Source organism: Scophthalmus maximus, chromosome 22 (assembly GCF_022379125.1).
Source record: "Scophthalmus maximus strain ysfricsl-2021 chromosome 22, ASM2237912v1, whole genome shotgun sequence".
In the NCBI taxonomy this organism is placed as follows: Eukaryota; Metazoa; Chordata; class Actinopteri; order Pleuronectiformes; family Scophthalmidae; genus Scophthalmus; species Scophthalmus maximus.
Window position 1 is genome coordinate 5,163,549 of NC_061536.1, and position 22,952 is coordinate 5,186,500.

Here is a 22,952-nt window from a genome sequence, read left to right on the forward strand (position 1 = left end):
GCAAATTACTGCACCCAACCTGAGGCCCAATAACACACACACACACACACACACACACACACACACACACACACACACACACACACACACACACACACACACACACACACACACACACACACACACACACACACACACACACACACACACACACACACACACACACACACACACACACACACACACACACACACACACACGCGGGGGGGGGTTGTTGAGAGATGAGAGAAAACAAAAGAGAGAAATGGGGAGGGGAGAGCGTGATCTGATGTCGGAAGCAATCTGCGTTTTTTTCCACGAGAGGGCCAAAAGGTGATTAATGAAGGTGATTTTTCAGGAAATATGCGAGAATCCGGCCACATAATCTGTGCCTTTAAGGGTTAAGATCGGATGTGTACACACCGTCGCCTCATCTGCTATTGTCATTTACACACACAAAATACAATAAATGTTTGTTTTTTTAGCAACAGCATCCCTCCTATCCGTCCAATAAACTTTGGTTTCATTTGTTTTACAATCATTTTTCAGTCTTTAGTCTGTAGATTTGACTTGTACTGCTTCTCATAACAAGAACATATTGAAAAAGAGGATGAACTCAGAGCTGACAAAAAGATCTTGAGTACATCCCTCACCACGATATGCCTCTACAGTATAATAACGAGAACATAGGACTTTTGCTCGAGGAGCTACAAACATTTATCAGCGTGAACCCCTTTTGAATTATACACACTGCAATGCCGTTAATGTGCACAACAGAAACACCACTGTCACTGTTGGAGTGCCCTGTCAGGGAACAAGTGCACTCACTTTCAAACAGACTGCTGCAAAAAGGCGGTCTTTTCTAACAGCCACATCTGCCTCCTGCGTGCACTCCAACGGTAAAAAACTTCCCCATCCCCAATACAGCGTTTGAAAAAAAAAAGGTTTGAAACATATGCTTGGCATTATAAACCCCAATAGAGTTGGCAGGGTGCAGCCAATAGGTCAGATCCAATGGAGATTATCTATATTCCCCATGTGCAAACCCAACTAATCCTCTAAACTGTGCCATGGCTGTCAATACCAACTACTCTCCAAAGAGGGGGGTTTTAGTGTATGTGAATCCACCTGCAGTAGTTTACAAAGTTTTACTTTTCCGGTGAAAAGGCAGAGTAACTGAATTATCTTTGATTTTCCTAAGAGTATATCGATGGTAATTTGATAAAAGGGGGCTCCCTTGAGTTCATTGAGGTCATTCGTTTGTCAATTAAGGTCACATGGTGCTCCACACTGCTGAACTTCTCACACATCAGTGGCATTCTCATCTCACCCGCTACCCCCCCCGTACACAGAGATACAAGATCTACAAGAAGCTAGAGCTATTTGCTCCCCATCACTGAGCCCTTTGTGGGGTCGACTGGGGTGTAACGTATCACCCACCGAGCCTTTTTCTTTCTTTTTCTCAATGCGAAGTGCAACGGCCGACAATTGAAGTGAGATACTCCGAACGGAGCGAAAGCGAAGGACAGAAGGAGAAGGAAGAGGAGCCGAGGATGAAGCCGAGTGGCCTATGCAGCAGGCATCGAGACTCTTTGTCGTAACATTTAGACAGCCGGGCCCCCGGAGCATCCGAAGAGAGTACACATTGATTGAGTGAGAGTGGATAGAGTAAAATTGAGAGCAGGAAGGAGTGATGGACTTGTTTTTCCTCAATCGGTTTCCCTCGCAACGCACGCCTGCAACGAAGGGGGGGGGGGGGGGGGGGGGGGGGGACGGAGGAACCCACCACTTATCTTGGGAGAGACTGGCCTATAAAATCCACTGCGACAGACTGACTGGGCAGCTCAGGCTGACGGCTGTTTGCCCTCCATCTTCTCCTGTCTCCCTCTTTCCCTGTAGTCTGGCTCGTGTTATTGCCCTCAATCTATCTCTTGCTTTCTGGAGAGCTCAGATGGCCACCAGGAAAACCATGGTGGCCCGTTGGAAGCTGCCTCAGTGTCGTCAAGTCTCTTTCACTCTTTTTCCACTTTCTGTCCCTCCCACAACCATATAAAATTCTCCCCGTGCTCATGCTTATTCCCAAACACACACGCAACAGATAAATCATCATCGTCAAGCAGACGTGTGCCAAAACACAATCACAAACAAAAATCGGATCGCTCACGAATCAGAGATAAGCTCAAATTGGCCAGTGGTACAAAAAAATTTATAAATCGCAGTAAACACATTGCACCTTTATTAGCAATCTGTGCTCTGCAGGAAGCAAACGCTGTTTTAAGCCTATTACACGTTGTTGTGCTTTTGACAAGGCCTGACTACAGCTGGGACATGTTGTGCGAACCAGTGAGGGGGACAAAACCAAAAAGTAATCCCACTGAAACGAGCCAATGGGATCGCCAGGAGACACTGGGCGGAGAGAGGAGAGGACTGAGGGAATAAACAAGGTATACTAAATTGCCATTTCATTTTCACAGTATTATTCAGTCTGACATGTTTTAGCTTTGTTCAGTTATTTGGCCTAAACCAACTTTACCGAATGAGTTGTGCGTCCTGATTTGATGTTTTGTAGCTGTTGTTTTTGTCAGAACTACTCTAGATCTGTTTGAATTTCTGTCAAAATGTGAGATCTGGGCAGCAACATCTAGAGCTGAAACTGCGCCAAGTAATTGGCAGTTTCATTCACATTTAAAGTGCGTAAATGTTGTACTTTTTTGGGGGCATCTGGTGGTTAAGTTGCAAACCGCAAGCAACTGAGCATCCAACAGGGGACATTTTATGGTGGCTCAAGCGCTGGAAATTCAACGCAGAAGCGCATATTCTGCAACCGTATTTAATGCTGCGTTCCATTATACCTCGGAACCGCTCGGAACTCGGACCCCAGAAGTCGGGGTGGTGATGTTTTTCCGAACTCCCGAGTCGAGGTGGAACCGGAACGCAGCACAACACGGCGTAGCAAACATGGCGATTTACACGGAGGTCGGGTCCCCCTGAGATACTATATTTAACTCATTCAAAGTTGATGAAAAAACATTGGTTCTTTGTTGCAGGCGATTATACTTATATGAACACATATTTATGGACAATATATTTAGTTTCTGTGAATACGTTCTTCTAAACTGTAGCTTTAAAAAAAAAACAGCTCAAGGTACTGTACATTCATGGCACATGCTAAAAGCTACAACTCCTCATGAATGACAACTCTCGCCTGGAAAAAAGAAAGAAAGGTCATTTTCATAACAGAATTTGAACAATTGTCCATGAAATATTATGCAATTATTTTCTCCCTTCTCTAATAAAAAAGGTCTTAGCGACCACAGAGGTGCCGTCCCTGGTGTATCTACTAACTAGTAAATGATAAAGACAGGCAGAGAGGGGATGTGGACAGAGAGTGGATGTGGACAGAGAGTGGGAAGAAGAAATAGAGAGGGAGAGAACCCATTATCAAGTTAATTGTTTCTTGGGCCCGAAGGTCCACCACACTCTCCCGTGGATATCAGGGAAAGAGGAGTGGTAGGGGAAAAGAGGATAACGCTGGTAATAGTACAGTAGTAAACGAGTCCAGCACTGGGATGAGTCCGTTTGGTGGTGTGCAGATAACGTGAGTGTAGAGAGAGAACGAAGGAAAATATTTCTGCAAGTCTGTAAGCATTTCTCACACAGTCTCCTTGATTTGGGGAGTCATGATATCTGCTCCTAGAAAATGCATCACAGTCGATTTTGACTCGGGGCAGCCCCTCGTATGATTTTTTTTTCTTCTTCTGTGTCATCACTGACAGCATGAACCCGAATGAACTCAAAATGAAATATTGCGAGCCTTCAAGATACTTCTTGGATTATATTTGAGTTGTTCTCAGCTGAACCAGCCTATAAACGGAATGATGGGGGAGCGCATAGTAGCCCCTCCTATATTTCGTGTCTATTGGGGATATGAAAGGTTCATGGAAGACAACTGGGTTTGTAATATTTGTAATGTGCAGTATGTTTTCTGTTACAAATTTTTAGCCCAATCCAAGATGACCCTGTTGACATCATTAGGGTTATTTTTTTCCAGACAAAGCTTTTCCAGAGCAACAGGAGGCACTGATTTCACAGGCTGAGTAATACTCTCCATGACTAGTAAACCACTTTTGATATGTACAGTAAAATCAATTCCCTAAGGGTTAAAGGTTAATAGTCACGGCCAAATGATATGAGAACCCTCCCGTTTCGCTGGGACTTTAACTGTCAATCACTTTGCCGCGTTGTCTTCATTAATTTCTAACGTGTAACACGTAAGGCGGAGTTTCTGTTAGATTTCTTTTAACATTGTCATTTAGAAGGGCACTTTTCCCACCACGATCATCACACAAGTCACGTTTGAGCGTGTGCGCAGGTGACATTGCTGTCTCCTTTCTATGCTACGCTGTGCAGTCCTTCTTGTGATTGGTTATCTAATAAAGGCCATTAAAAGAGTGGGAAAAGGCCGACACGGCTATCGACAGTCTAAGAGGACAAACACCGGTAGATTACTCATCCTTCTTCGAATCAAGAGACCAATCTATTGATAACCTTGTCACGAGGCGGACACGAGTGCAGCACCCGTCTTTATTCCACAGCAGACAGACAGGAGTCATGGACGGTGTGTGACTGACTGTGGAACTGCATAAAAAAAAACTGCAAGCTGTGTGCGCGTGTGCGCGTGTTCAGTTCAGGCTGTCCCTCTCTGCAGCCTATAGGGATTCTTCTGTCCACATACATCAATCTTGTTACAGCAGCACGCCGCCTCCCAGGAATCCATGTCCTGGTCTCTGTTTGGATCGAGGACCATTCTTTTCATTCTCTGAACCTCTTTTCCCCTCTCTCCGTCCACTACGTCTTTTTCCATTTCTAAAAACTTCATCATTCTTCCCCTCTCATTCTTTTAAAACCCACTCTTTCGCTGCACGTCTTGCAGTTGTTTGCACTAACCTCCTTCTATCGGTCACCCACCGCTCTCTCTTTCCACCTCTCATTCATCCCTTAGCTATATCTCTCTCCCTCTCTCCTCCATCTCTCTGATCTCCCTCAGCTCCAGGAGGTTCAAGTTATTAAGGGTCATGGCTGTAAGCCTTGCATCCTTAACTCATCTTCTCCGGATGTTATCGTTGCAGTTTTCTGCTCAATCCAATTAATTTCCTAGTTAATAGTCTAACCATATTTTTCAAGGGATGCTTTTAAAAGAGTGGACTGACATAACATGGCAAGCAAATGTGCTTATCAGTTATTAACATTAACTGAAAACTGGTTAAATAATCATTGACGGTAAAGCGGGGGTTTGCGGATTAGCTGTTTCAGGGAAAATGGATAATGACGTCCGAGTGAAATGAAATTAGCCAGAATGAATAAGTCTTTCTGTGATTTATTCTGAGGAAAAGCAGGAAGATATGTAAAGTTAGCCCCGTTTTCCACCAAAAAATGTTGTTGTCCATCATTATCTAAAAATGTGATATTTGAAAACATTTCATCTGTCTTGCCCCTCTCCTCACCAAACTTTCATCCTTTATTTTGTTGTTGGACGATATTCAGTGGGTCCAGTCGTTACTCTGTGCATGCTAGCTTTGGACCAACAGTGCTCCACATTGACGAGGAGGAACCCTGTCACCAGCGCGCACATACAACGCGCGCACGCGCGCGCGCGCACACACACACACACACACACACACACACACACACACACACACACACACACACACACACACACACACACACACACACACACACACACACACACACACACACACACACACACACACACACACACACACACACACACACACACACACACACACACTAAACACCCCGGGATTCATCAATCAGCGAATATTTAACCATGCTGGGGGCCATGCCAACAGTATCCACAAACAATCATCAATCACCAGGAGCTAGAAGTGCACACACACACACGGACACACACACGGACACACACACGGACACACAGCATCTAACCAGGTGGTCGACTCTCACAATAGCTAATTTCCGGTCCAAATCAAAACACTCCAGTTGAAGGCATTAACTGCGGGTGCTTGTCGTTTCAAATGAATCGCCCATTGACTGGTCTGTATGGAGGTGACTGGAAAGACCTGGAAAAGACTCCCACCATACAGGGTGACAGTGAAGCGGGAATGAGGAATGTGACAGGCCGAGCAATCGGACAATACCATCTTGTTTGAGAAGCTGACAGTGTGTTACCATAGCTACAGAGAAAGAGAGAGAGAGAGAGGGAGAGAGTGTGTGTGTGTGTGTGTGTGTGTGTGTGTGTGTGTGTGTGTGTGTGTGTGTGTGTGTGTGTATGTGGGTGGTGATAGAGAGAAGTGAGAGAAGGGGCTAGACTGCAAAGAAAAAATTATTTGTTTACCAGGCCATGTCGCAAAGAAAATGTCATTTTTTCCTTAGATGGGGACAGAGTGAGAAGCGGTGCACCGTTTATCCGTAGGATCAGTGGGCTAAAAGTAAGTGTGTGTGTGTGTGTGTGCGCGCTTATGTGCAGGCATGTCTACAGTCTTCCAGATGCCATCTAAGTAAATTGTGGCCAGTGTCGCAGAGTGTCAGAAGGCTCTTTATTACAGAGGCTTTTGAATATAAGAGACTGGAAGGCTCAGAATAAGATGCAGCCCGTGGAGCAGGATACACAATGCACTAATGTAAAGTAAAGAGAAACATGAAGCAGAGGAAACCCTTAAATTGTGTGTGTGTGTGTGTGTGTGTGTGTGTGTGTGTGTGTGTGTACACATACACATCGCTCTCTCACACTCACACACACACGCACACAAACACTAGCAGGCAAAACAGGACATGCGCAGGAGCACACTTTGCATACATCCCTCTGACACACGCATACAGAGAGTGAGAGAAAGATTTGTGGCATGACGAGTCGTCGGAATTCCACGGCTCTCTAAGTAGGTCATGCAGCCTATTCAGAGTTCCACTCCTCCCCACGCTGCATCAAAAATGCATAAATCCCTGCACATTCTCCTTGCTAGCAGCTTCCCGGGCCGGCAAAAGCACATCTTTAGTGATTCTAATCCCATCAAAGGTGGTTCTGCTGGTGTGTAAACACAACATGGGATAAAAAAATGCCTTCTCTGGCAGTTGCATTCATGAGTGTCTCTTCGTTTTTTGGGGAATGTTCATGAAGTTATAATGCAGCATCTGCTTATTGAATATGTGTTGGTGTTAACGGGGGGTTGCTGTACACAAAAAAACCAAGTTTGGCTCGAGTTTGGTTTAAAGGAAAAACATTGCTGAGCTGCTGTTGTTCCCACAAGCAAAGCTGTGGGTTGGTTGGCAAGGCCATCAGCAAAGATACACCCCATTGTCACATGAGTCCACTGGTTGACGTACACACTGAACACGGGTGAGATAAGCTCCGGCAAAGGAAGAGCAATCAAGACACAGTGTGGAAAGTGTTAGAACTGATGTTCACCGGAGCTTTTCAAAGAGCTGTGTAGTGACTTTTTTGCAGACTGTAAATGTAAATGTAATATGTCTTCATTATCCTGTATCCCATAATCAAACAAACAGCAATGAAGAACTACATCACAAAATGTGTTATTGCGTTTGTAATAACTCTGGATCGCACCATTTCATGTTTGCTCGGGCGTGTGACAGCCGTGCTTCACGTCAAGCCAACTCTCTTCCACGCTAGGTATTGAGTTCACCTGAAGATGAATAATTGAGTAGATCCCAATAATAGTCTTCCTCCGTTACATCCCAATCTCTGACCACTGAGCCACCCGAGAGAGGACAAGTGACAGTCATCACCAGTGACTCTGTGTGACGGCGTCACCTATCACAGAGCTCCTGTGTGTGTGTGTGTGTGTGTGTGTGTGTGTGTGTGTGTGTGTGTGTGTGTGTGTGTGTGTGTGTGTGTGTGTGTGTGTGAGAGAGATGGGGGGGGGGTATTGGTATGTTCCTGAATAACTTAAAAAAGAGCAAAATGCCATTCCAAATTACATGTAAACCACATAAAGGAGAGCTCTGAATGCATGACTGAATAAGCATTACAAAGATTAATCAATCTATCCAGTCTATTTATAATACTCTTCCATGCTTGACATTTATTCTCTTCCATCTGAAATGTTAAGAGTCTTGCCGCAAAGTCGTTCTTATTTCCTGCCATATCATTCATCACACAATGATCCCTATTGTTTTGTTTTTTGTTTTGTTTTTTAGCAGAGCTGGTTAAAATCCAGCAGGTAGATGCAACTTATTTCTTTTGTCACCTGAGCAACATTCTTTTTGTCAGGCCGGACAGATTAGATCATATCTGAGGTATAACAAAGACAGTGTAAAACTCAACCACTCTGAATTAAAAACCTAGTAAACACAGAAAAAAATCTCTACTGATCAGTTTAACCTCTGAAAGATGTCTCTCTGTCAAAGTTAGGGGGAAACTACTGAGACTATTTTGCTGAAGGAGAAAAAAAAAACTTCATTTTGCTGCTATCCTCTGGGAATATATATTTGTCATGATGTCACAATGTAATATTAATGAAGACCACAAATTCTGTCAAGCAGAGACTATAAGAGGCCAGGCTTAAAGATGGGCCTAAAGCCAGTATTGAACTCAACCTCATGAATAAAACAACTAGTGTTTGCCACCTTCAGTTTTCAAAACCAAGAAAGTCTGGATAAGGCTGTATATGTGCGAGGGGGGGGGGGGGGGAGGACATCCTGATGTGTCACTGACGGACAGTCTGCATAAATGCACACTGTCCCTTGAGGCTAAGTGTGGTGGCGTCTGTGGAGAACATCACTTAAGACTAACATCACAGCCAGCCTCACACATTCTCAGTCCAATAAGAAAATTGTACTCTTTACTACCATAACTGATGACTGATATACAGCTCACTGGTACTGTAGAATGTAAGTTCACTCATGTCCATTTGATGTTTTTTGTTTTTCTTTCCTTTCTTACAAAGTGGAAATAGACAATATTTTGGCTTAAACTTGTCATTATGGTCGCACAAAGTAATGGCGATTCAAAAAAACAACATCATCCGCATCCCCTCTGCACTGCTTTCACCACGTTAGTCTCTTGGCCACCGGGACGCGATTTTTCCACAGAAAAATTATAAACAACTCTTCTCTAACAATATTAGCACGTCAGTTTCTCCCGACCTTGTGAGCATGAAGAGAAAGTGATCGGGCAAGAAAGCAAGTCTAGTTCCATTTAAGCGTTCCAATTGAGCTGGCTGAGAAGGTGCAGTTATCTCTTCAGAGGACTGATTTTAATTGGAGGGCACTGCTTGCGTTTAACATCATCCACATGTCAGCGCAATACATCGCAGAGCCTCAACCTGAAAAATAGCCACAGAACTTATTTCCATCTCAGGGAGAAGCCAGGGAGATATCGTATAATTTTAGAGGTTATTTTGGCCTGCAGGGGGGAGGGATAGGAGTCTTCCTCAGTTTGAATCTCCCAAACTTTTCACTGCACAGGCAGCCAAGCATAATGAGTGTTTGCTGAACTCCGGTAAGCATCAGGCAGTGACAAAACGCCGCACTCTTTCTCCTCCCTAACTTCTCTATTGACTCGAACCATGCCCAATGGTTTCTTTTTCTTTCCCGGCCAACCAACAACTTCTCGCACACGACGTGTCATACGAAGACGAAGAAGCAACATTGAAATAACTACACCTGCAGGGCTGAACACGGTGCTCCGCTGCATTCCCCTTTGGTCTCGCTATATCTTTTACTTGGTGTGTTTCAGTTTGTCTTCAAATGTACTCCTGTTTACTACTAAAAAAATAAATTAAAAAAATCTGGAAATCCTCAACTGCTTGTGCCCAAGGGGTTCTCCCCTAATTGCCCTCACAACAAGGCCGAAGCCATTCATGGCCAAATTGACAGAAAAAAAGACAGACGCAAAGCAGAGTGGCACGAACGCAGGCTAACTGAGTTCTTTTATCTCCATTTAATCCTGGAAAGGCTTCAGAGAGACTATTTGAAGACCTGTTTGAAAGCCTCAGGCAACTGTAATGAGCCTAAGTGACATGCACTGTAAACAGTGGCTATATGGATCAGGTAAACAAGAAAAAAAATTGAAAGAAAACATATGGAAAAAAATATAAAAAGCTTAAAAAGAAAAGAGAAAGGAAAGAAGAAAAAAGAGGGAAAAACAACCCAACATGAAGTTGTGCCCATCTGCCCACCTGATTACCTGCGTGTGTGTGTGTGTGTGTGTGTGTGTGTGTGTGTCTGTGTGTGTGTGTGCGTGCGCGCACCTACACTGTATCCAGTATGTGTGTCTGCTCTCCTCTCCGACAGGCAGTAATGAATAAAATAACAGTGGAAGAAGATGAACTACTTCCTCTGTGAACTCATCAGGCAGACATTGGCATGCACCACTGCCTCCAAGATGGCTGCATCTCTGCCCACTCCTCGTGAATACTGCTACAGCTGACAGCGGGAAAGCACACCGCAGGTGAGAATATGACACGGAGAATGGAAGATGTCCGTATGAATTTGCTGTATTGCGCGCGCACGCGCACACACACACACACACACACACACACACACGCACATACACACAGAGAGATTATTGCTTGGAAAAGGAATCTGCACTGCTCAGAAAAAAAAAATGCTTTCGGTACTTAAAAATACAGACAAAGACTGATACTCTTTTTGAAATTTTCCTGTGTGTACAGGATCGCACCTGTGATTGGTGAACATGCTGACGTAGAACATCAGACTTCTGCTTAGCGATTTGATCAAATACAAAACCAAAGCTATCGCCACACATTGCTTTTCCGCCTACAAGCCGCTTGAAAAGCAGATCAAATCAATACAAACCCAGAAGAATTGTTGGCATTTTCCTGTGAGGTTTTGTGCCAAGCATCATAGAGAATAACCGCTGGTCAGGTGAGATGAGCTGTGATGGAGGCAAAGGACTTTTTGATGTGTATCCTGGAGGATGCAATGCCCCAGGGGAGCAGGCCAGGCCAGAAGGCCTTTGATGAGGCACCTCCAATGGCTGTGATCGGAAAAAACTGCTCCCCTCTCATTCACCTGCCCCTGGACATGATGCTAGAACTATGATGACAGAAAAGATCTACTGAATAACACTGGAACTGTGTCCACAGCTGAGCTCTGATACTGCGGTTTAATAAAAAAAAATAAGTCTCATTTTTAGATTTTGTAACTTCAGTAAAATTATTCAGTCACAGCAACAACAACAACAACAACAAAAATAATAATAATAATTTACGAACAGTTGCTTTACAAGACATGCAGTTTATTTGACAATTTTCACAACGACAGTGAAAAAGTCTTAAGACCTCAAATGTGGTCTCCAGAGTTTTGCTGTAGCCTTGTGCAGGTACATGGCTGATAAGAGGAAATATTCTTGAGAATGTTCTCTCGGTCAGAAAAGAGAGTACGAGGGCGGAATGGAGGGACATGAACGCAGAAGAACAAATGGGCAGAAAGAAGAAGCTGGAGTCCAGGAATGACAAACGGAGAGCGCGCGCGAAAGGGAGACACAAATTGCAGAGGGAAGCGTGACGGATAGGAGAAAGGGAGAGAGAGCATGAGAATGAATAGCAGAGAGTGAGAAAACAAGCAAGGGAGGAGGTAGAAAAAGTTCCATCACTGCTGCGATGATGTGGGTGGAAGGCAGTGCGTGGGCAGATTCATGGGAGAAAGAAGAATGCAGAGAGAACTGGCTCATGACTCCCTCTCGCTCTCTCTCTCTCCCTCTTTCTGACTCTCCTCGCATCAGCTCATCCACAGAGATGCAGAATGAGCATGAGACTGTTCTCTTTTCATGGCTCCACATTCCTGCGCACAGCCCAAAAAACGCTGGTAGATAACGACGGCTGCAGTCATTAGGGGGAACAAGGGGAGCTGCGTCTGTGTTTGAGTGAATGCGTACACGTGTGCGAGTCGATTGCGCCTCGGCGAGCAGAAAGCCAATCAAAGAAGAGCAATTCCTCCCCTTATTCACAGACCGTTTCGTCATTGGTGGGAATGATGAGACGCACTGATGAGATCCTAACACGTCCGCACACAAACATACATCAGCCCATTCACTTTCTACACGCTCGCGCACACAAAACCATTTGATGTCTCTGCATATCTCCACTGGTCGCCAAGGAAATGGGTTTTTCACTCATCCCGCCTCGGTCAGCCTGCAGCACGTTGCCATGGCAACAGAGAACCTGTTGAAGGGGTTAACTGCAACACCGGTATTCGCTCGATCAGTTGTCATGTGAGGGCATTTGGAAATTTGAATTGGGCCACTTCCCAAAAACGTGTTTGTGCATTTGTGTCAAGTGCACCTGTGTTTGTCTGACGCAGCGTGCGCTGACGCGCTTCTGCTTCTTGTCTTGTCTGCATGTTTGTTCACGTGTGTGTGTGTGTGTGTGTGTGTGTGTGAGAGAGAGAGGAAGAAAAGGCTGACGAGGGGTTGAGGTAGAACATGTGTGAATGAATGAGCGCGAAATCCGTGATTGCCATTATCGCCATAGTTGCAGAATTTGTATATATTTTTAAATCAACCAATTCATCATGAATGTGGAGTGTATGTGTCAGTCTCCCACTGAGTTTGTTGCAAACAACCAGAAAGGTTTGCAAATGTTGTGGAACTTCAATGCTGTCATTTTGCAGCAAACTCCACATACAGAAAAGCACACACTTTCTCACACACAAACATAGATGCACACATAAACTGCTGCTCATGTTTATGAAAATAACACGGAATACCACTCAATAAAACAAATTGTATCTGTATTCCTGGATCATTACTTAAGATCATAGACTGCCAAGCTGAAAGTTGGGACACACAAGACTTCTGTGATCTGTGTTATTCCTCTGAAGTTACATTCCGACTGGTATAGTTGGATGACAAAAAACGTTGTTTAAATTTCTATCTTTAAACATAATTCTAGTCAGGAATCCAGACCAATCAGCGAGCTCTCATAGATTGGATCATGTGGCCCTCCCATTCAAATGTGGATTGGTGTGGCGATGCCAGGCTTAGAAACTGTGGTTTAAAAACATTTTCATTTAGTCATACAAGAGAAAGTGACCACTACAATAGTGTCTATCCGGAAGCTGAAGACACAAGAAGAATTGACTAATTCAAACATGAGGTTAATTCTCCTTACTACACCACGCTTCATTTTCAGGATTGTTAGGGCAATGCTGACAATGTGGTTGTTCTTTTTGTTGCAGGGTAAAGTGCAGGAAAACGCTGATACTGTGGATTGTTGCAGAGAAGTCACATTAGTCACACGCAGAGAGGTTTACTGGTCTCCAGGGGTCAACCACCAGCACTTCTTCAGGACAACTGCTGATATTCTGACACAGGACTTTTTCAGATTTTGTTGGCATTCATGCCTACAGTATGTCAAGATAGTTTTTCTCTTCTCCTTGATCCAGACAGATTCCTTTTGATTGATGTTTCTCATCAATGGTTGTCTGAACTAACAGTAGTCCATGGTTAACAATAGTTTTCACCAACTGTTTCCAGCAGTGAAAAGTAACGCCATTTTAACCGTTTGGAGGTTGGTTTTTTTTGCTTCTATTTCTTTCTATTTGTTCTATCACATCGTTGCTTATGTTAGCAAGCCCAGGCCCAACCAGCTCATTCCAACAGAGAGTTAATGTAGCCTCCAGTCTGCCCTGAAGAAGTAGCACCGCTTAGAGGTTGTATTACAAACTCTTGTCTTTTAAAAACAATAATGGCTAAAGCTTTTAGCGAAAAAACCGCATTTGGCGATGCAGAAAATGGAGAAAAGTTATATATAGAACCTTCACCGTGACCCTGCCGCAGCAATAACAGCCACAAAAAAAGTATGCATTATTGCGTCAGGAATCTAACAGCATGTGATGCCACTGCATTGTTTCACCAAAGTTATGCAATTTTGTATTAAAGTTGAAATGAAGTGATCATAAAGTCAGCGACTGAAGATACTTCAGACTGCCGGGGAATTTGTGTTTATGTGCGTATGGCTCCTATTTTCTTTGTTAATGTGATTCATTTAATTAGCCTTAGATAATCAGACGACGCACACAGACTGGGTAACACAGCACACATGCCCCATTTCTGGTTCACTGGGTTTTCATGTTTCCCGGCCTCCTTCGGTGTTCCGTAGTGTCACCACGGCTGGTCTCAGTGAAGCACAAAGTCCCCCATGGGCGCTTCTGTACAGTATATCTGACCCAACCACGCACGTGGAGTAAGGGACAGTGGACGAGGCTGTCTAACACTGTAGATATCTTATAGAGCCGATGACCTTGGGAAAGGACTGACGGTGGTGTTTGGACACTGGCCAATTGCCTCCGTCCCGGTGATCACGGCGGAAAAATCAGCACCTGATGATGTTAAATCATTACAAGTTGGTTTATCCCAATCTGACATGGCAGGAACCCGCTCAGCCTGTGTGTGTGTGTGTGTGTGTGTGTGTGTGTGTCAAACAAGACGACTGTACAGTGCACTTTTGTAAGGGTGATGTACAATATAGATGCATGACCCATTATGCGACGCCATGCAAACACAAACTGAAACATAAACACAAATACAAATGTCTTAATGTTGCACTGTCTTTGTCCTTAAGCCGATGAACAACTAAGGCCTCTGTGCGCTCCGTTACATAACCAAAATAAATCCTGACCCTATGTAGCTGGTCTGATTGGTGCATTTTGTCATTTCAGGGAGACTGGCGCCACCCGTCACCACAATTTTCTAGTGGCCATGACAACTTAATCTCAACATTAGGAGGATGAAATGGCAGAAAATACACTGAAGACGCTGAAAGTACAACACGGACAAATGACTCATGGTCTATAATCCAGATGTTACTTGTAATTATGGCAGAATGGCCGCAGGATTTTGACAGCAGGAAATGAAAAAAAGAAAAACGCTGTTTTTTACTGAGTTGAAGATGGAAAAAAGATGGAAATACCTCTTTCATTTCGGTGAAAAACATTCAGTCTGCATGTTAACATAAAGTCCTCAATACCCAAACACATGATGCACAGAGATGTGACACAGAACATTTCCACTTGTCCTCTTTTTGTTCCAGAGAAGGACAGAGACAAATCTGACAGTGATGTGTCCTGACATCCACAAAACATAACCTGCGCCCGTCTGTATCGGCACATCTGTGTGTACAATTCGGCTTGTGTGCGTGTGTCCGTGTGCATATATATATGGATGTGTGTGTACGTGGTCTACTTATTTGGTGGTGAATCACTCCGCTCTGGGGGGTCCAGGCTGACTTCCCTTCACCCTGCCAACTCCCACTGATCTTTGCCTCCACTCTCTCTCTCTCTCTCTCTCTTCCTGCCCTCCATCTCTCTGCTGTCAAAACTACACACACCGAATATGACAAAAACATCAACAGTTCAGGAATTAGAAAAAGAAGACGATGTCAAGGCTTTTTTTTTTTTTTACACTTTTGTGTTTGGCTTCTTCATTTATTACCATAAGTGAAGAAATGGGCCACAAAAAAAAGATTGCACAACTAAAGGTATTTTCCAGCAACAGATATGCATTAAATGCATTTTGTTTTCGGCGCTGGAATTACAGCAGTAATGAGTGCCATGGCTTCTTTAGGGCGAGTGCTCTGTCAAGACATTCTGTAAACCCCTAACAATCTGCTCAGAAAACAGTTTCCCAGCGGCCTTTTTGTGGCGTCGTCACAACCAACTGACTGCCCCAATCCGGCACCCGTGAAACAGGATGTTTGATCAGGCAGAGCCAGTGGGGACTTGTACTGTCTGCCCTCTGATCTGTGTTCCCATCAGTTGGGCCAAGCTGCTGGACTAATGGGCATCTGGGCAGATATTAAAATGTTGTGCTCCACAGTTCCCTGCTAACTTAATGAGAAAACACTAAGTTCCCCTTCCCCGTCCTCCTCCTGACAAAGCGAGAGAAAAACAACGAGGGGAGAAGAGCAGGAACTGGGGAGCGTTAATTAGAGAGCAGAAAAGAGAGACTGTGAAAAGGGGAGAGGGAATGAGAAAGTGACGGAGAAGACGAACATTCTGTTATTGAGATTAAAAAAAGGCTAAAAACAGATAAGTGACGCAAGAAAGCATGTGAGATGCAGCCTTTCCACACGGAAACTCCGGACTGCTCAACAACCAAATACCAAGTTTCACAACAAACAAGAGGATCTGACGCCGTCCCTTTCCCTTCTCTGTACTATACCATGAAAAAGCAATTATTTTTGTGCCGCTAACAGCCATAAGTATAATCACGAACACTTCCCAAACCCCTTTCTCTCAAATCTGACTATCCTGTTCCGGCTAAGTTGGTCAGGTCTGATGAATAAACTAGTGCTGGGACTCTCAGCCCAGGAGAGGGCCATGCATTACGGCTATGAAATGTTAAATGGCTTGCAGAAGGAACCCGGGCTATAAAAGCAGCAGCAGCAGCAGCACTTGCGAGGAGAGGAGAGAGGAGAGGGGAGAGGGGAGGGGGGAGCTGGCTGCGTTTGCTCTTCCTCTCTTCGGCAGAAGTGTCAGCTGCTCTCCCCGTCTTTTTAGCCACTGGTGTGGAACGGGGGCCCGACTTGTATGGGGTTTGAGCAGCCCTGGCGAGGAGTGTGTGTGTGGATAAAAGTAAATGTGTGTGTGTGCGTGCGCGCGCGCCACAGTACAGCAACAGCCTCAGCTGCCAGAAAGAAAGCCCCTCCAGTTGGGTCCAGGTGCATGTACTTTTACACTCTCTGTCTTCATTTTTACTTGTTACTCTTAATCTCCAGAGGAAACCTTGCTTCTTCTTTTTTCTCATACCTCTACTTGTTTCGGGGATGCCGACTGAGTTAATGAAACTTGGGACTAAAGCTTGGTAGAAACACACTCGCTTTCCGCCTGTTAACTGTCATGTTCCAGCACCGCCGGGCAAAGATTCTCTGCCGTCTTCAATACACAAACATTAACAAAAAACATGCACGCACGCACGCACCCACACACACGCACACAAAGATACACAACAGCACACGACGGAGCAAATTTATAATTGCGGGCACACACACAAAAAACACACGCTTTAGTAGCAATCCAAGCTCATTAGAGCATTTTCCTCTCTCAGCCCTGCAGGTTAAAACACTTCATATTAACCATGCTTCAAACAGCCGTGCTGGAGAGAGATCGGGGGGGAAAACTTACAGATTTACATTATTCATGTTCTCGCGCGTGACACAATTTGCACATCCAGCACATTGCATGGAGGGAGAACATACAATGTGTGTTCTTTAAACCCATACATGGGTTTAGATGAAAGAAGTCAAGTGAAGGCACGAGGAGCCACTGACATTGTGTGTATATGAGGTAGTATTTGACAGGAAATAGAAAGGGAAAGCCCAATTAGACATCAGCGCTGCTACAGGCTATATGGACGGGAAGTGAGTGTGCATGTTGTTCCGAGTGTGTATGCACACACACACACACACGCAAGTGTACCTCTTAGAGAGAGTGTCAGGGTTAAAGCAAAGAAAGAAGATGAAGAGATTTTTTTTTTTTCCAGAAAATGATGTAGAGAGGCGAAGGCGAAACAGAAGAGATGCTATATTTACTCTGTGCTGCACGCAAGCACTGCTCGCCAGGCAGAACACTGAGCTTTGAATCAGAGCTATAAATAAACTGTACCACTACTGTACTTATGGCAGTTGTGAGCCAAATGAATAGGCTTGACCAGGCAAGACAAATAGGGCCGTCAATGAGGAGGGGGCAAAGACCCATGCCCGTGGGTTCTTACAGCTACAGATCCCGGAGGGAGAAAACCCTGGGAATATCCTTTCATGTCATTTTTTCTGTGTGTGTGTGTGTGTGTGTGTGTGTGTGTGTGTGTGTGTGTGTGTGTGTGTGTGTGTGTGTGTGTGTGTGTGTGAAGAAAGTCCCCTCGATCCCCATGAAAAATAGAGTCGTTCATCACTCTGCGTGGCTTTAAAAGCATCGACAAGGTGCCTGGCCCGAGACGGCTTGGCTTATGTGGCATAAATAATGAAGTGGGAAGAATTATAGTTTTAATCGAAGACGCGCTCAACTCAGTTCAGACGTCAAAACTGAAATCCATCACTGGTACAGCAGCGGGTCACGACAACAACCCGCTCAAGGATGAATCTGCGGCTGAGGAGGATGGAAACAGAAGTGCTGGTGCTCATCATACATCGGGGCTGTGCTGTAAGTCCCTCGAGTGGCACAATGGGATGAAAGTGTGTTTTTCTTATTAGTTCTAATAATTCAGGCATTCAACAAAATTTGAACTTATCTGCACGAGACTGATCCTAATTCCACGCCCGCCGCTCTGCTGTGAGAAACTTAACCACTGCTAGCAGAGAAAGAAAAAAACCAAAATATTTGAAGTCGTCACCTTCCTATTGTCAGCCCTCGCTACAAGCCGCTGCAACACAGCCAACCTCCACAGTGCAAAGCTGCTGCTTAAGACGAGATAAGCTGCAGTTTTAGCCTGTAGAATGAAGTCATACAGTTTCTCAGCTGTGTGAATGGGGAGTTTGAGCAAGTGTGTTGTCAACAGCACCATTAAAAGTGGTCGCGAGGCTCGTCCATCATTACCCAAAAAAAACCCTGCCCCGAAAAATAGATGCAAATGAATTCACGCAGCTTCCTGGATTTTACCTGACAGAACAAGCCTTGTGTTTCTTCTATATCGTCTCAGCGCTTCTGCACAATTCTCTCCCTTCTTCCACCTCTAATCAACTCTGCTTTGCCCCCTATACTTCCCTCTACGCCTTCTTGTCTGTATCCCCTCTTTTCCGTCATCTCATCTTCTCAGCTACTCTCTCTCTCTCTCTCTCTCTCTCTCTCTCTCTCTCTCAGGACACTGTTTAAATGGACCAGACTGGAACCTGCAGCATCTCTGTTCTGGCTCCTGGAGGAGCCTCTGGTGTGGGGGGCCCGGCTGGATCTCCACGGTCGCGGCAGACCCGGACTGCGGAACAAGAGCTGGAGTGACAAAACTGAGGGGGATCGTGGAGGCTGCTGGTCCTGGTTTCCGGGACACAGAGGCAGTGGCCTCTCTGCTGGGCCTGAGGTCGGCCCGCCACACCAGGACCATTCTGAATGAGTGGAACGAAAGACTGGACAGTGAAGACAAGGGGATGCTGCGGGACTATTTTAATGGGACCGAAAGCCCCATGAAGGAGGAAGAGCTCGTCTTTCACTCTGTGTTTTTATGACTGTTTTATTTAATACATTCATTTATTTAATTTTTTTAATTTTTTGTGCATTCGTACAAAAACCGTGATGATTTCTGGTGAATTTTACTAAAAGTTGTTTTCAAAAATCTAATCTCTGTGAGAGTGATTTTCAGATTCCACTCTCTGATGAACGACATACAGGAATTTTTAAACCAGTGGTTTTTCACCACGGCTGTGTGTTCAGTGAAGGAGGAAGAGCTCATCTTTCACTCTGTGTTTTTATGACTTGATTTATTCAGTACATTCATTCATTTTTTGTTTTTAATTTTTTTAGTGCATTTGTAGAGGACCGTGATGTTTTCTGGTAAATTTTAATAAAAGTTGTTTTTAAAAAATCAAAAGATCTCTCTCTCAGTGGCAGTGGCGGTGGAGGTGGTGGAGGAAGACAAGGAGGTGGAGGGAGGGGAGGTGGAAGGGGAGGGAAACAATACTAAGGAGGGCACGGGGATGGGGGACGGAGGAGGCGAAAGACTGTACTGACATCAGTCAGCCTCTTCTCATAATGGCTGTGAGGAAAAGAAAACAGACGAGCGAGGGCGATATTCAGGCCAAAAAAGTGGCAGTACTATAGTCAGTCAGCCTCTTACTGACTCACTGTTGGTTCAGTGCAGGAAGAGATGTACCACGTACAGCAGATAGAGAAGTTCCTTCAGGAAACGAAACACCGCAAAAATGTGAAGTTTGAAGACCATTTTGGGGACAAGATGGGGTTGTTGACCTCAATGACTGAACAAGAGGTCTGGAGACCCGCAGTGGAGGATCCTCCACGGGGCTCTGGCAGTGAATCTCTTCCACATGTCCATTGGGTCCACACACGGAGACCATCATTCACTGTTATCTGGACGGTCACAGACTCAAACCTCTTTTTAACGTGTTAAAAAACTGTGTTTTTCGACTGTGGGGAAGTTTTTACGGAGACTGATTTTATTTTTGGTGCTGGCTACAGAAAACAAGATGCTACAAAGTGGCAGTTGCTGAATTTTGCGGTTGGTCAGGCCAAACTGTCGATTTATAAAAGCAGGAAAGACAAGATAGGAAATGTGTCCGGACACGAGCTGACACACATGTACGTGTCTCTGGTGAGAGCCAGAGTGAGAATGGACTTCAGGTTCCACTCTCTGATGAACGACATACAGGAGTTTTTAACCCAGTGGTGTTTCTCCACGGCTGTGTGTTCAGTGAAGGAGGAAGCTCTCGTCTTTCACTCTGTGTTTATGACCTGATTTATTCTGTATTTTCAGTTATTTTTTTTGTTTGTTTTGTGTCGTTGTTGTTGTGTTTTTTTCATTTCATTTGTTGAGGACCGTGATGTTCTCTGGTAAATCTTAATAAAAATTGTTTTTAAAAATCAAAAATCTCTCTCTCTCCCTTTTCCGGACATTGAGCTATTTCACTCTGTTTTTTGATGACTTTTTTTTATGTAATGCATTCTTTGATTTTTTTAGTTTTCTTTTGAAGTGCATTTGTAAAAACGACCAAATCAAATCAAATCAAATCAACTCTCACTCTCTCTCTCGCTCTCTCTCTCTCTCTCTCTCTCTCTCAACCATAACCCCTTAATCTCGCCAAGAGCCAAATCAGCAGATTAGATAGAGAGTGACTCTCACTCAGACTTTACCAAGCAGTTTAATGTTCTGTTCAGAGAAAGTCAGAAGCAGATTAAATCCAAGAAATCGCTTTTTTTTTTTCTCCTCTCTTTTCGATCCTGGCTCACAAGTGCAAGCAACAAGCAACATCAACTCTTCCTGCCTCTTGTGCCTCATTCTGATTAAGATATCACATTCTGAAGTATTTTGCTTGTGGTGTAGTTTTTCATTGTTATAAACAAATACTTTACCTTTCTTTCTAACTTATGATACCAAATTTTATATTTTTCTTGACTCCAGAATTGAGACTTTTTTTCAATTTATGTAAATGTGATATTATCAACATACTGTATGTGGTCAAATTAACTGAAGGAAAGTTTTGGTAATTAATTCACCTAACTATCATTTTTTTTTATATTTTACTGTATGTTGTGTCTTCAGGGAACCACAGAAGCCTTTGCAGTTGTTTTTGTGTATGTGCGTGTGTTGAGACTAAACTGTGGTAAAAAAAAAAACTTCCCTCTACGCCTTCTTGTCTGTATCCCCTCTTTTCCGTCATCTCATCTTCTCAGCTACTCTCTCTCTCTCTCTCTCTCTCTCTCTCAGGACACTGTTTAAATGGACCAGACTGGAACCTGCAGCATCTCTGTTCTGGCTCCTGGAGGAGCCTCTGGTGTGGGGGGCCCGGCTGGATCTCCATGGTCGCGGCAGACCCGGACTCAGCAAGAGACTAACAAGAGCTGGAGTGACAAAACTGAGGGGGATCGTGGAGGCTGCTGGTCCTGGTTTCTGGGACACAGAGGCAGTGGCCTCTCTGCTGGGCCTGAGGTCGGCCCGCCACACCAGGACCATTCTGAATGAGTGGAACGAAAGACTGGACAGTGAAGACAAGGGGATGCTGCGGGACTATTTTAATGGGACCGAAAGCCCCATGAAGGAGGAAGAGCTCGTGCATTTGTACAAAAACGTGATGATTTCTGGTGAATTTTACGAAAAGTTGTTTTCAAAAATCTAATCTCTGTGAGAGTGGTTTTCAGATTCCACTCTCTGATTTCACACAGGAATTTTTAAACCAGTGGTTTTTCACCACGGCTGTGTTGTGGTAAAAAAATGTGGTAAAAGGTTTAAAATATTAATAATATTAGATTTGCATCTTGTAGTTATTCCTTATCCTAAATAAACAATGTTATCCGTGCACATTGTAGCATTCATGGGTCAATAAATAATGTAGCGTTTACAGAAATTCTTAACAGTCCGCTTGTCACCGCATACAAACCTCTGCTGGAAAACCTAGGTGTGACACGTGAATAAAAGACACATTACCTTTAAAGACATTGATTTTTGGGGGTCGTTGATCAAAAGTGCAACAGGTTTATTGCATAGTGGAATGAAAGAGAGAGAGAAAGAGACCCCCCCAAGAGAGGTGGCGACCTGCCACCGTGGAAAAAAGGGGTTGCTTCCACTCGAGGGTTAATCAATCTGTTTCACAATAATCTGGGGACATGACAGCACCAGGGTCTCTGGCTTAAACACCGGCGTCCTTGGGCGCATTATGATGATGTGTGACAGAATATTTCCTCCAGGCTGCTGTGCGCCGCACACAGCAGACATCCATCACAACCAAGCAGAGGGTGAGGTGGTGGAGACGAGGAGAAGAAGTGATGGGGAGGAAAAGGAAAAATTAAAGAGGGAACAAGGGATGTTGTAATACAAGTGCGGAGGCTGTGCGTTGCTGGTTGCCTTGAAGGTCAAACAGCAGGCATGAAGGCTGATGGGTGGTCTTCAAACTTTTGTGGCAAGTCTAAGTGTTTATGGGGGGAAAAAAAGAAGTGGTGGCGCTTTTATGGGAAGCTTGTCTGTGTTTCTGTGCACACTGACAAATGTTGTGCACTTCACTCAAAAGAGCGTGAAAGCACACACACACACACACACACACACACAGGTTACCTCTGGAAATGAAAAAATTTCCATGCTTCCTCCGTTCTAATTTGTTCTTTCTTTGCTCACTCGTATCTCTGCTGCTCTCTCTCTCTCTCTCTCTCTCTCTCTCTCTCGCTCTCTATTCATGACAATCTTTTTAAATATTTCTCACCTCAATCTGAAATGCAGAAACGAAGCATTTCCATACTGAATGTGAAACACTCGGCCTTGATGTATCTTTGATCTTACTTGAGACGTCTCTTGATCTCAATGAGAC

At 44.4% G+C, this 22,952-nt stretch overlaps 1 protein-coding gene and 2 long non-coding RNA genes across 10 annotated transcripts in view; 1 reads left to right on the plus strand and 2 right to left on the minus strand.

Moving 5' to 3' along the window:
• Positions 1-22,952, minus strand: part of gabbr2 (gamma-aminobutyric acid (GABA) B receptor, 2) — a 166,813-nt gene that overhangs the window by 118,327 nt on the left and 25,534 nt on the right. The window lies entirely within an intron of this gene.
• On the plus strand, positions 6,375-14,313 carry LOC118292220. The gene is made up of 3 exons (XR_004786859.2): positions 6,375-6,446; positions 10,239-10,423; positions 13,174-14,313. It is a non-coding gene; the product is annotated as an uncharacterized LOC118292220 (long non-coding RNA).
• LOC124849777 lies at positions 21,705-22,843 on the minus strand. The gene is made up of 2 exons (XR_007030332.1): positions 22,703-22,843; positions 21,705-22,556 (listed from the first exon to the last, which is right to left on the minus strand). It is a non-coding gene; the product is annotated as an uncharacterized LOC124849777 (long non-coding RNA).